The sequence below is a fragment of the Rhea pennata genome, chromosome 1, assembly GCF_028389875.1.
Source record: "Rhea pennata isolate bPtePen1 chromosome 1, bPtePen1.pri, whole genome shotgun sequence".
Lineage (NCBI taxonomy): Eukaryota > Metazoa > Chordata > Aves > Rheiformes > Rheidae > Rhea > Rhea pennata.
Window position 1 is genome coordinate 143,114,282 of NC_084663.1, and position 13,966 is coordinate 143,128,247.

Consider the following 13,966-nt stretch of genomic DNA (forward strand, 5'->3'; position numbering starts at 1 on the left):
TCATGAAATCCAGCAAACACTAAAGTAAAAGGCTTTTTCCTTCCATACGTGCTTCCAGATTGAAAGCTGTATGATAAAAACAGGTTTGTATTTATTAAATGCTGAATATAGACATGCTTCTAACAATTTTATCTTAACTCTCAATGTACAAAATATATAAGTTACATGGCACTTTAGCTGTGACCATAAATGAATGCACCAAGTTTCCTAAGGGTTGTTTTTTTTTTTTTTTTTTTTTTTTTTTTCATAGCGTAAAGGCTGACAGTGTCTTAAGAACACAACAGCAGCAACATCTAGTGGCAAGTGAGACGGCAGCACCTATACCAGACCAGAATCTGTTTAATAGGGAAGGAAGTAAAGCCAAACAGACACGTATGTATACAAATAATAGCAACAGAAGATGAAGGTATTTTGCAAAAATTTATATTTAAAAGGTTTCAAATGTTATTTAAAATTTACTCATTTTTAATATATATGAATATATATCAAATATTAACTACTCTTGTCTTTCTCTTTACTTTGCATAGCTAAAGTTATTTTACACATCAATTGATTTGATGATAATATGTATCTTGTTTAGCATTCTTAGATTTTAAACATATAGCTGCAAAACAGCAGACTCTCAAGGGAAATTATATATGTAGTTACTGTTTTTTTAGGTATTCAGGACATGAACAGTATGACACTTTAACCTTGAAAGGAATATTAGATGTGTAATAAGATATTCAATATTTCTAGATAAGATATATAAGTGTATCTTGGCTTTTCTATGCAAGGTTCAAAACAACTCAATTTTTTCCTGACCCTCTCACACAACACCCCCCCACTTTCTGGCGCTGGTCATGTATTTTGGATGTCAAATACCTATTATTCTGGATAGATTGTTTTGAAGTAAAAAATGCATCTAACTTTCAAATTTTTATTATCTTATCTTTATACTATGTCCCTTGCTTTACGCTCCCTTTTTAATACTTACGTTACATCGTACCCAGAAGCGCTAAGTGAGATATTTCTCGGCGAGGCCCTGGAAAAAAAACAGACTAAGGACTCTCCTTCACAAACAGGAAAATTTATCAGTTTAAAACTCATGATGTAATAATATCTATCATTAACAAATATATTTGAATATACACAGTTATACACAGACCAACATTCTAACATCTGTTTTTTACAGTCACACAAAATAAACAGACTGTCCTTACCGTATTGTTTTCCTAAGGACTCTGGTCTGTCCTCGATCTCCCAAAATGTGCGCTGTAGAAATGCTGCGAGACCCAGCTTCTGCTATCTATACCTTATTTTTAGCTTCGTACAGACATAAAGAAAATTTTGAATACAGTATAATGTCCTATTCAACTAGAGTGAAGTGATGGCTGAAAGAATAAGAACATCCCTTGGGCCGTGTTGACACATTCTATTGCATTCAAAGTCCCTGAGCTGAAAGGTCACCAACACTTCTGAGAGATGATTTGGGCAACCCATAGCCTGTATCTGGACAGTGCCATTCAGCTGTGATGTCTTTGCACTTGACAGCAGTTCAGTACAGACTGGGTCTGTTTGTCTCCTGAAGTCTTAATCTTTCCAGCATTCCTCATGCAATCACAGAGATCCACAGCAATAATAAAGAATTAGAGCTGAGTGCTGAGAGAACAACAGCCTTCAAATGAAGCTCCCAGTTGAACTGAGACTACATGCTAAAAATAACTAACAAACTGAAGTAAATGCTGCAATAAATGAATATTTACTTTGCAGTATCAAGTACTCAAAATGTAGAGCATCAAAATTAAGGTTGTTTGAGCTGCAAGAATGGGAAAATCAAATCTTAACATGGAAATAGACCCCTACTTCTATTATATGATATTTTTCTATTCTGTGTTAAGAAACTACAAAAGTTGCTGCAGCTGCAACTACATGTGGCTTGAGCCACATGTTCAGAGCCTCACTTCCTACTACCTTCTCCATACAGTTCCTGCTCCAGTCCTCTGAGTAGACCTCCAATAGCAAGCTGCATTTCACCAACTGATTTAAAGAAATAGCAGAAGGCAGACAGCAAGAAGATACCTGCCGCATGACTGGATCCTCCACTCCTTAACTCCACCTCAGCTGCTCCACCCTGGGCTCTCAAGAGAGTCACTACTGTAGACACATTGTTGTGCTCTCAGCAGTCAACAGGCTGGGCTATAAAATTCTCTTTTTCACAAGTAAATCTGAAATCCAAAGGAAATATAACACTATTTTTCATACCAGCTTCCTCTGAGCCTTTTTGGTGACTCAACTTCTCTGTGGCTCTATCCTCAAACATTGACTTGACTATGAGTCGGTCACTTACTTACCACCAAAACTACCATACTCCATGTCTGCCAAAACAAAAACCAGGCTGGTCTTGTGTGCCCCTCTAAGTCCGTCTCATCATACAAGGGACTCTTTCCTTTTGCAGAAAGCGTATTTGCCATGGATGAAATGACTCACAACCCAAAGACCATCTTGTCTCTCTACCTAATTTCTGGCTGGTTACAGGGAAACTGTTTTCAGGAACAAGTTTCCCTCTAAAATCTGGTATTTATAGACTGTTCACATCCAGAAATTCAGGGCCTAAATCCTAAGAATTGGAAGAAGTATAGTTATTTCTCCAATAATAAATCACATTGCTGCCCTGTGAGTGTCCAATCCTTTTGTGAATCCTGTTGTATACCCTGCATGAATGTGTGTCACAGACTGTGGCAGGGGAAGGGGAAATGTTTTGCTTGCTCAGTTTTTTCTTTCCCACTTCAACTAGCACTGACTGCCTTCCTCATTCCTACCCTCTGAGACAGCATTACAAGTTCAAAAGTGACAAACCACAATGAGTTAGAACTTAGTCTATTCAGGGTACATTTGTCCCCGGGGAATATGAATGTATGCTTCAGAGCTCAGTGCCATGATTGTTCCTGTTTTGCAGGAAACCAATAAAAGTTTTTATTTGTCAGAGACCGTGCTAAACTAAGAAAGAACTAAGAAGGAGAAGAGGGAGAAGGAGGAGGAGAAGAGAAGGAGGAGGAAGAGGAGGAGGGGGAGGGCAAGGAGAAGGAGAAGGAGAAAGAGGAGGAGAAGAAGGAGAAGAAGAAGAAGAAGAAGGAGGAGGAGAAGAAGAGATTCTTGTAGTGGGGTTCAATGCCTTAGCTAGAGCTAAGCTGATGACTATTGCCTACAAAAAGTTTGTCACTTTTCCCACTTATGCACTAACAAGATAGAGGAAGACAGAATTTATTTCCCTCCTCAAATAACATCCTAGAAGATTCCATTTCTCTTGACTTGAATCTATATGAAGTCAGCTGCCTACAGGAGACTGCTGTACTCTGCTGGTGTTCACTCTTTCCCTTCAGTCTGTACCGGTATATGCGTAGAATACAGATGGCTAAATATAAATCCACTTTTATTTTCATTCAGAAGTAATTCAATCAGCAGCACTCCACCACGTGGTTCCATAAGGAGATATAAGACATGTTGAGATGTGAGAAGATAAGGTATTTTCACCTGAGTTATTAGGCAGGGTCCTAACCTTTGGTTTCAGTACGAAGCAGTTTAAGGTTAAGTGAGATTTTAACGTCATAGAAAACAATAATGAGCAAGCCCCAAAGGTTTATTGTGATGCTTAACTGGATTTCTACTATGACCTATCTGCCTGAGTACCTAAACACTGCCCAAAATCTGCAATTCTTACCCCTAAATATCTTGAAAGAGGAGATTTGTATTTGAGAGGGGCCTAGAATTGGAATACTAGATCGGAAGAAGAAATACTGAAATTTATGGCAGGCCAGAACTCAATATAGAGTATATGTGGTAGAGATGTTCTTGCTGCATTTAACTTTTCCCATTCACGCATATTTATGACCTGGGAGGTGAGTGTCACTAGATCTTCTTTTACAAAGTTTGAAAGGCAAGGAATTGGAAGAAGTAGAACTGGGCCCCATCCAACTCAACTGCACACCACTTAGGAAAGTGATGGGCTAAAACAAAAAACATCTACACTGAAATCCTACTGGCCAAATTGTCCATCAAGACTATCTATTTCACCTAACTGACAGATGAAACTCTCCTGGCTCTTCAAGAGCTCATGCTTACCAGTGTTGGAAACCTAGGGGACTTTTGCCAGGAACTGCCTGTGTTTATCATCATCCAAGTCATGCAGTATCTTTGCGAGCATATAGAGATCAGTTTCAGGAATTCAGTGTTTAAAAAGTCCTCTGTAAAGCAAGAGTATATATATTATATAAAATCTAGAAACTTAGAAAGCTAAGTTAAGCAAGTATTTTCATTTCATTGTCACAAGTTCTAAATGTTAAATAAAATATTTTAGGAAAAAGCCTCTTGAGGGAAGGCTAGCCTTCTGCACTGTTGCCTTTCCAACCAGATGCTTCACAAGGCAAGGTCGTACAAATGCACTGACAGCCACAAACTCCCAGCCTCTGCCAGGTGAGCGAGCAGGCTTACGTGGCCTCCAGCACCCAGGGCGCTCGCTTGCATCCACCATCCTGCAGCCATACGCTCCTCCAGCACACACCAGCACCCTCCCCGCAGCAGTCGGCACTTACCTTCGTGGAAAGCGATCCGATGCTCCTCCGAGGGAACAAACCACTCTTTGGCCACTTGCACGACTTTTGGCAGGTCGTAAATTGTGACCGTGGAGTTTGGGTACACAGAAACACACTCCTGCGCCAAAGCCCCTCCACCTCCTTTGGAGAGAGCAGAGGTGGTCAGTGCTGACACAAAACCACCCCGCTCATCAACATGCCTGTGCGGTGACGCAGGCAGCAGTGCATTCGGCCTCACGGCACCTCGTTCGCACGTTTGTCCCTCAGCTGTCATGGAAGCAGAGGAAGAGGGACAAGCGTGGCCACGGACTCCGTCTGCTCTGCAAGAAGCCCCTGGGCTCGTGGCAGCCAGGCCTGTGGGCTAAGCCCCTGGCCTTGGCAGCTCTTACACACCTCCTCAGCTAGAGCTGCTCTGGCAGCTGGAAGAGAGGAAATGGTAAGAAAAGCCGCTAAACCACGCAGTGGGAAGGGAGTGGATGGAGTCCGTGATGGAGACTCCCAGCTCCCATGAGTCCTGGCAGCGTTCAGCAGTGCTGGAACAACGAGGTCCTTTGCGGTGAGAGGCTACAGACAGTCTCCCTACCTAACATGACTGAAGTGGAAGAGGGAGAGATGCTGGCACCAGAGGGATGTACCAAGCAAGGAAGGAGAAGAATATCAAACCCTGCCAAATAAACAGGCAAATGAGCTTCTGCTTATACTTACAAGATGTTCTAGAGAAAAAGATGCAGCTTTCTAATATTCTCACTACTATATTTTCCTTTCCAACCCAACCCAAAAAGTAGAAAGCTCTATTTATTGCTGACAAGATTCTTGGATACATCCTGCTATTTTTCCTTTCAAACCTTGTAAAAGATCTAGTGACACTCACCTCCTAGGTCATAAATATGCCTGAAAGGGGAAAAGTCAAATGCAGCAAGAACATCTCTACCACATATACTCCATACTGAGTTCTGGCCAGCCATGAATTTCAGCATTTTGGCTTCTGATCTAGTATTGCAAACAGAGACAGCAAGTGAAAATGTAGCTTATAATGTCCTTGGTGATTCTCAGTGTACAACTCTTATCAAGAGTATTAATTCAAACACTAATCTCTGATTCTACTGCCATGCAACAAATCCTCTTTGCGTATAAAACCCACCTTAAAATGTACAGTTCCAGACAGGTACTGCAATGCATTCATTTGAATAGAGAATTAAGACTAGTGAATTCCAACAATGCGTGGCACTTTTTAGGCTTCCAAAGGATTTTTCCTTCAATGACCATTGTGAATGTGCCAAAGACATCTTGTGATATGTTTTTCAGAAGGTTGCATACACATTTATCTATTTCTAATCAAAACATCAGAGTGTCCAAAAAATGGATATTCTTGATGCTGCAAGATATTTCAGATGAGTGGGACTCTCACATTATCAAATGCAATTGTTCTGAGTCCTGTTTCAGAATAAAATCTTTATCTGCATTAACAAGTATAAAATTTCCAGTGCTATGTTAATTAATTATTTCTCAGAAATATGAGATGAATGTGCTACAGTGAAAGATTCTCAGTATGGAAAAAGAATGTCTCATTTTTTACAGAAACTTCTCTGGAGTGAAGGGGTGAAACTGGAATCTGCATGTGTCAGTGGTCAGGCTCATTAGCTGCGCAGGCTGGGAAAGTGAGAAAGTGAGCCTCCAGCCCCATCTTCACACCTTCTCTTCACAGCAGAAATATCTTTATCATTACTCGATAGTCTTTATTCTCCTGACAGGCTCCTCCTGTAAAAGCTACTGCAATGATGAAGTCTTCTCTGTCTGAATGGAAAGGTGGGTAAGTGGGATACTCAAGTCCCCAGAAAACATCATGCTCCCCACACCTACCCCCTCTCAGTGAACTAGGGCAGCCCTTTCTGCAGACAGACAAACATTCAAAGCACACACTGTGGAAATCACTCCTGCTTCCTCCAGTGCAGCCCCAGTGGCATCACCCACTCTGGTAGCGTAAAGGACCTGAGGCTTCAGCTCACACTAGGGCAGCAGCGTGATGTGGAGAGCACATCCAGATCCTGCAGGGCTACCCATGCCCCTACTTGCCTTGGGACAGGCCCAGGGAAGACATATAAATAGATGCAAAGGCTCATGCTGTTCTCCTTGCCACTGCTGGGCAGCTGCTGTAAGCCTTGAAACAGCTCAAGAGAACACAAGCCAGAGCAGGACATGAAACTGTCAAGTCTCTGGCTAGTCCTGATCAGCTGTCTGATGGATGCAGATTCCTTCCTGCCTACTTGGACTGGAAGTCTCAAGGGCCAGCTCAAGTTTGCATCACTCTCGGTTCTGACCAGCAACTTAAATAAACGTTTTGGAGTATGGGAAAAAAAATAACAAACAAAATCAAAACAAACTTTGAAATCATGACATTCCACATCTACTTTGGGGTTTGGTTTTGAAGTTTCAAATCGTGCTTACACATCAGAGTATTCTTGGGGCAAGCTATGTAGAGATAGTAAATATCTTTGTATGAGGTCACCTAAGGCTATTGCAAAAAATAGAAGTTTATGGCTATAAAGTTTTTTTTTTTTTCAGCCAAAGAAAGGCTGCTGTTCCCAAGCAATTATCTCTTTTTGCCACCTACAGTCACTGGCCTAATCCTGGAGCTCCTCTCTCCACACACACACCTTGCTTTGCTTTCAAAACCGTCAGACCTTTCAGTCTTTTGGCTTCTTCCCCTTCTTCTGCCATTATTACCTCCTCCTCTTGTCACCTCTACTGCCAACAGCTTCAGTCCCACGCAAGCATCCAGAAGTCTTTCTGTCCCGCTGGGGCTGCTACCCAAGCGTGCAGCAATGGCATCCGAAGACAGGGGCTCTCCTGACTCCAGCAGTAGATCAAACAGTCCCAACTCGCAGGCAGTAAACAAAACCTGGATGTCAAGAAAGGTGTCAGTGAGTGGAAGTGAATCAGGAGAAAGTGCCAAGGCCTATTGCATTTCTAATGCTGTTGTGTTGGAGAGAGCAGATATTTCTTGTTAGATGCTGGGGAGTGTTTTGTGTTTTGCAGTGATGTGAGATATTCAAAACCCGCCTAGAAATAATCCTGTCTAGGTGACTCTGCTTGAGCAGAGGGGTTGGACTAGATGATCTCCAGAGGTCCCTTCCAACCTCAACCATTCTGTAAGTCTGTGATTCAACTATGAAGAGGCAGTAGGAAGTCTGTCAGCCCTCCTTGGATAACCCTTACATGCATGACTAGTCTAGTTTCTGTAACTGAAATCCCTGGCTAGAGCAGCCTCTCCGAGGCAGCAGTTTCTCTCAGTCAAAATCAATGCCTTCTTCGGGTCAGCAGAAGCAGTTTTTCGAATGAAAGAAGAGTGTGAGTACCAACTCCAGAAACAAGCCAGCAACCTTCTGGCAAACAGATATAATCTCAGTGTACACAGTGAAAATATCCTTCTTTGACTGTACACACTGAAGTTCATAAATAATAGCATATTTGAGTATTCATACAAACTCTCCTAAACACTGACCCATGCACAAGCTGTAAACAACTGCGTATGTCTACAATGATTTGGTAACATCCACAGAGATTCCTTTCCCCTTTTGAAAGAACACTGTTGAGATTATTTCTCAGAAATATGAGATGAATATGAATTTTGAAAGCATCATAAATTGTAAAGGAAAAGTATGAAAACTGAATTTGCATAGAAGAATTTTATGCACACACACACACACACACACACACACACACGTGCAAACAGCATCAGCAAACATTAAGGAAATTAACACTGGCTCTCTGCCATTATTAGATGCATTCTGGAAAAGAGATCATGTTCCAGACCATGTTTCTTCCATTTGAAGTGATATAATAAACATATGTTATCAGCTTCAAGTTTGATTAGGGAGGTGGGAGAAAGAATTGTTCTATATGAACACATGAAAAAATTTGCTGTTTGGGTGGTATGCTAGCAAAAACATGGCCTTGAACATTTCAGTCTTAGACGTCTATCCAGTATCGATTTATATTTCTTACCTTTGAGACTAAAAATCTATTCATGCATTGGAATATGATTTGAGGGTAGTCAGGGTCTTCTGTGGAGCCCATCTTCCTCCTGTACTGAAGCACAGATCCTCTCCTCCTCTTAATTTAAATAAGCTTCTTTCCATCAGGCTCAGAGCACACCAGGTGATCCGCTTAATCCTATTGCTTCTGAGAAACACATCCGTTACAAAATACATTGGATTCAGTGGGTTTGAACTTCTTGAACTTCTTGAACTTGAACTTCTGCTAGGTTCATTGCTGTTTCTTCGGAGCTTTCGTCCTCAAGTACAGGGCTCAAGAAGCAGTGCAGACTAAAGTGGTATCATCAGTTCAGTGGTTAACTACTCAACCTACTATTTCAGAAACAATTGAAAGCTTGCGACAAGCAAATAAGAAATCACTGCAAAACAGCCTTTTTTTTTTTTTTTTTTTTTTTTTGCACAGCCTTTTTCAGGACTTTTTCAAAAACAGCTTTGCTCAGAGGGGCTGGAATTGTGACACTGAAAAAAGATCCTTCAGCTAGAGATGCTTGCATATATCAGCCAGTCTGATGGCCTCTGACACCAGAGGAATGAAGACAATTTGGCAACACGCTTCTTCACGTAGAAGTTGCACCTTTCGTGGAGGTTAAGGAGGAGGGAGTATGAGCTCAGCTGAGAATGGTCAGGGCACACTCCTGAACCAGCCTGTCTCCTCTCAGAGCACGCTAATGCAAGTCACCTCTCCCTCCCCATGAATTAGAGACATACGCACAGTGGTTGCTTTGAGCCAGCTACAACCCAGAGACATGTTGAGCCATGGGTTCTGGATCACATGTCCAAGGCCTCAGACCTTACCTGTGCAGGAAGGAGGATCAGCATAACTATTATGGAGTGAAGAAGAGCCATGGCGGGATGAATCTGAGAACAGAGTCCATACAAGGAGCTGGAGGAGAAGAACATACCCCACCATAATTAGGCCCATCAAGTCACCGGAATAGTCAAGACACAGAAGGATTTCTGCCTGGATACTAGTTTTTTCTATATGAGCAAACATTTCTATTAAGTCTTCATTTCCTAGATATTACTGAGTTTTATGTATATGATAGGGTAAGTCTAATTCAGCAGATTTTAAAATCCAGATAATTTTTATACACCAGTTTGTTGCTTTTTCCATTTTTATGTACACGCACATGTAGCAGTGTCCTGCTACATCCAGACTTTAGGGAACCTGGGTGTGCTTCCCACATTGGCTTGCAAGCTCTACCCCAGGAAGGGAAAAGGAAATTCAGAGGAGTAGCCAGTGGGGAGCTGAAACTTGCTGTAGCATGCGATGGTCTAGGTAACCCTGGGACTCGTTATGATATATACGCATATGTAAGTCCAGAAGCAGTCATTCTTAGGAAGAGGTAAGAGAATCTGTTCACTGTGCTGCCTTATTGCAATGACTGATTTGCTCTGACAACATTCACTCACATGAAGTCTACTAGGAATTAAATCTATTTTTTTTTCTTTCACATATTTTCCAGGTGCCTTTCCATATATCATGGAGACCATACCTGACTGGCATTTCATCAGAAACTTAAAACTCTGTATTCCTTTCCTTAGACCTTTCTGCCCTATTATTTGTTACTCAGGTTTGTAAATGTCTGTCATCTTCCTATCAATTTCTGTGTGCTAGCAGATGCACATATCAGTGAGGACAGACCTTTTCAATCAATAAAAGATGCTTTCAATGCTTTTACATTGCTTAGTGACCTTTCAAGTAATAACTTTAAATCAGATAATGACTCAGAGGATACAATGCTGAACTTGTGAGGACAAAACAGCATTTTTTCAGTCGTGACTTTTCTCCATACTTCAGTGATTAAGTAATCAAAGATGCAAAACTTGAGCAATATAACCTGATTAACATATGGTTCAGAACAGCTACTACGATTTTACATCTTATATAATTTAGCTAGGTGTGTCTTTAAATATTTATGCTTCATCTTGTTGTCCCAGCACAACATTTCTATTAAGTCTTTATTTCCTAGATATTACTTAGTTTTATGTATATGATAAGGTAAGTCTAATTCAGCAGATTTTAAAATCTAGTAGTAATTGATTGTGATTTGGGTTTATACCCTTGTGGTCTCTGGTACCATCCTGTGCTTGTACCTCAGGGGCATTTGAAAATGTTGTTGTGGGGAAGGGTGGTTCAGCAACACTTAGGATGAGACTTCCTGATAACTAATGTTTCATGAGTAAAACCTAGTAATGCATTCAGCTCTGTTTCAGAGCTGTAGAATAGCTGAGACTACAGAAATAAAGACCTATGAATGCAGAGAATGGATAGATGTGGGGTTAAAGGTTTCACCAAGATTGATTCATTGTTGCAATGACTTGTATATTATCAGAATTGTTTTACTACAATGGTATGCACATGCAAAATACTCACAAAACTGGTATTTGAGGGCGTATCATTGCTATTTCAAGAGAAGCCCTAGTTCCTGTTGAAAATATGCTTGCTGAGTCGCCTAGTGGGCACTGAGGCAAGGAGATCTGAATGAAGTCGCTGGCTGAAAGGTCTACAAGTGAGAAAAGCCACAGAGAGGCAGCAGCACACACTAGGATGGCATGCACAAGCTCCTGGAGGAAACTCAGGAGCTTTGGCTCACAGCTTTCCCACTCCCCTTCAGCTCGGACCCTGTTACAAGAGGTCTCTGTAGACTGGGATCATCATCTTCAAACACAGACAGGTCACACACTGCCTTGTATTGTTACATACTGTTCTGGACCCTAAACATCTTCAAGGATTAGGTATGTTCCCTGCATTTTCAGAAAGTTTCTCCCCTCTCTCTACCCTATGGTCCTGATGCCATGCATTCAGGAGAAAAAAACTGATATACAGGCTCCAACTTCTTAAATGCTGGACTAGCTGAGGGGAGAGGGAATAAAAAAGGTTTACAAGTTCCTCATCCAGACCCTCAGTAATCCACCACCAGTGGAAAACAAATATGTATGCTCCTAGTTACTCCTAGTTGAGAGAGACCTGGAAACCAACTGGAAAGTAGAATAAGGTAATTAACTGATACAGTAGGACAAGAATTAAATGTAAGCCATGAACAAACAAAAGTGGAGATAAATTGTGAGTCAGGTTAATACTGAAACTAGTCACTGAGAATTATACAACAGAAGTGAAATAGGCAGATAGCTGTACAGATATTCAAATATTTGTATTTCTGGCAACTAAGGGCCTGAAAGAAAAGTTTGCATAGTAGTATTAGACTATTTAGTCTCCAGATAAAAATGAAATTCTATCAGCATTTCAAAAATTCAATGTTTTAAAATTCATTTGTTTTATTTTTTTTTGGGGGGGGGGATAGTTTTTCAATAAGCTTTAAGAGCTAAACTCTCATCTCACACTAAGAGTTATCTAAGAAATGTCACACTTTGGCATCCTTGACATTCATATTATAACCTTAGACTGCAATCTTCCTTTTGCACTGTAAATATTGAAAGAAGAAATCAGCAGTGTGGTCTACTGGCATTGCTTCATTTATTAGACCAAACATTTGCTGATCAAAGATTGAATTCCATTTCAAAAAGTCATGCCTGTTTTAAAGCTACAAGAGATGGCAAAGGATGAAGGCTAAATATGTATCTTTCTAACTATATGAAGCTTAAATCACTCTCCAAAACTACTCTAAAACAAAAAAATATTGAGTTTTATCTGCTTTTGTCAGCTCCTGAAGGTCTGATAGCTTTAATTTGTAACACAAATAGTCTTTATTTTAAGCAACGTGTTTCATCCTGTTAGCAATCAAACCACTTTCAGCAAATCAGAACATAGATGCAGCACTTTTTTGGAAGATATAAAGTATTAGCATGTTCAGTTCTTCAGATGTACCTCGACTTTCTGAAAACCATTATAAACCCTATTGGCAGTTTCATTAAAATGTTGTTCCTGCCCAGAACTGAGTTGATGTGCAACAAGGCTTTATTGAGGGGCTAGAATACTAGGGAGGAGAAATGCACAGAGTTTGTGAGGGAAAATACATGCACGCATGCTCATACAGTGATGCATAGTCCCCGACGAGTGGCTGACCACCCCTAAATCCCTTGGGTGGCCAGGCAGGGAGCAGGCGAGGGAAGCTGGGAGAACCAGGAACCAGCAGGGAGTGCAGGGGGCGTGCTCCCCACAGTGCCCGGGATGACAATTTCCCACTCGTCTCCCCTCAATTTGTCTTTTTGTTAGATGTTTCCAGATGGTTTATAGCCTTTGTAACCTGGGTTACATAACAGCTCAGCCCCAGGAATGTTAATTTTCTAGGCAGAAGTCCCTTATTTTGCTTCTCCACTATTTTCTGTTGCGCAGCTGCTGCTTCTTTTGTTTGTTATATTTAAAGCAGTCTTTTTGCAGTGCTCAAGGCTATACTACTTCAGCGGTGACTATCAGTAACTTCTTTATGATCCTGGGACATCTGCTTTCAACCTGTGCCCATATTTTCAAGGCCTTTGTTATGATGGCAGATTTAAGTGTGGGATGGTAGATAGCAACAGACATCTGGCATCAAGGTCTGGTTCAAACTGCAGTTTCTCAGAACGTACTGATAACAAGCCTGATAGGCCAGAACTGGAGCCCTGCAAAGATAACTGAAAGCAAAGTTAGCATCAAGCCTGTGGCTCCTCACTAGCAAAGGCAATATTGTTTTTATTGAGCCACCAGGCATCACTGTTATGGGCAAATGTAGAACATCTATGCAGAGCCAAAAATCCACCATTAGTCTAACAAAATCCTAAAGGGCTGAATCAAAGAATTGTTATTAGTCCAGACCTAATTATCACAGCAAAAGAAAGGCTTCTTTAACAGAAAAAAGTCTGAATAATAATAACAATAATTTTAATATTGTTATACACACGTTCACAGATATTGACCCTTTTCTATGCTCACTCTTCCACTGTCATTCTAGGTCCAAGCATGAAGGACACCAGGGGTGCAAGTGCTGTGGACATGAGGCAGGCTACCCCCACGGACGCTGGAGAGGGCACTGGGGCAGGGGGAGCAGGACCTTGTAGGCCAGCAGGTCTGGCGGTGGGGATCCCTGTTAGGGTGCTGTGAAAGGCTTGGGGAACTGAGGAGTGGTGCTAGATGTGCCACAGATGTGGCACAAATAGAGCAAAAGTCACTGGGAAGGCGTTGCTTATTTGGGCAAGACTGGGATGAAGAAAGAGAGAGACAAGTATAGGTGGTAGGGGGGTATCAGCTGTAGAAAAACGGACAGAAGGGGGATAAAAGGTGGTAGTTTTGTACAAGCAGGTTGCCAGTTAGCATATCCATCTACTGAACCCTGCGTCTGATCACTGCAGTCTAGCTTACCTTCTTATTAAGTTATATTTCTGACTATTCTTTCCTATGTA

General features: G+C 41.3%; 1 pseudogene; it reads right to left on the reverse strand.

Moving 5' to 3' along the window:
- Window positions 1-3,267: 3,267 nt before the first annotated feature.
- On the reverse strand, window positions 3,268-9,472 carry LOC134141532 (acetylserotonin O-methyltransferase-like; annotated as a pseudogene).
- Between the last annotated feature and the right edge of the window lie 4,494 nt (window positions 9,473-13,966).